Source organism: Penaeus monodon, chromosome 30 (assembly GCF_015228065.2).
Source record: "Penaeus monodon isolate SGIC_2016 chromosome 30, NSTDA_Pmon_1, whole genome shotgun sequence".
NCBI lineage: Eukaryota > Metazoa > Arthropoda > Malacostraca > Decapoda > Penaeidae > Penaeus > Penaeus monodon.
The window spans coordinates 15,986,246-15,986,684 of NC_051415.1; the positions used below are offsets into that span (position 1 = coordinate 15,986,246).

Genomic DNA, 439 nt, shown 5'->3' on the forward strand with positions numbered 1-439 from the left:
GTATACCTACCCCACCCTTCCTACCCCTCGTACCCACCCAGTCTACCCATTCTACTCATGGCCACCCACCCCCTGGTACCCGCACCCACGCCTCCTCGAGCCGCCAGCCTCCCCCTCGCTCGCATCCCTCCCCGAGAGAGATGACTCATCCCGGAGTTGCTGGGATGACCCGCACATGCCCTGGGGTGCCAGTTTGTTTGTTTTTCTTTTCTTCTTTCGCTCGCGTATCGTCCGTCCTTCTGTCGGCTCTCTGAGCGGTTTCTTTTCTCTCTCTTTTTTTATCTTTATCCTCTTCCTCCCGGGTTGTTTAATGATCCAGCGCGGTGGCTAACGACGGTGACTGCTCGAGGGGGTCGTTCTGTGAGCGGGCGGCGCAAGCAGGTCGTTTCCCCAAGGTTTGGCCTGGATGTTGGTGCGGGCTCGGGTTTTGCATTGTGTT

At 58.1% G+C, this 439-nt stretch overlaps 1 protein-coding gene across 6 annotated transcripts in view; it reads left to right on the forward strand.

Annotated features, from left to right (window-relative positions):
- The window catches only part of LOC119592560 (early endosome antigen 1-like), a 107,753-nt gene that overhangs the window by 66,533 nt on the left and 40,781 nt on the right, over positions 1-439 (forward strand). The window lies entirely within an intron of this gene.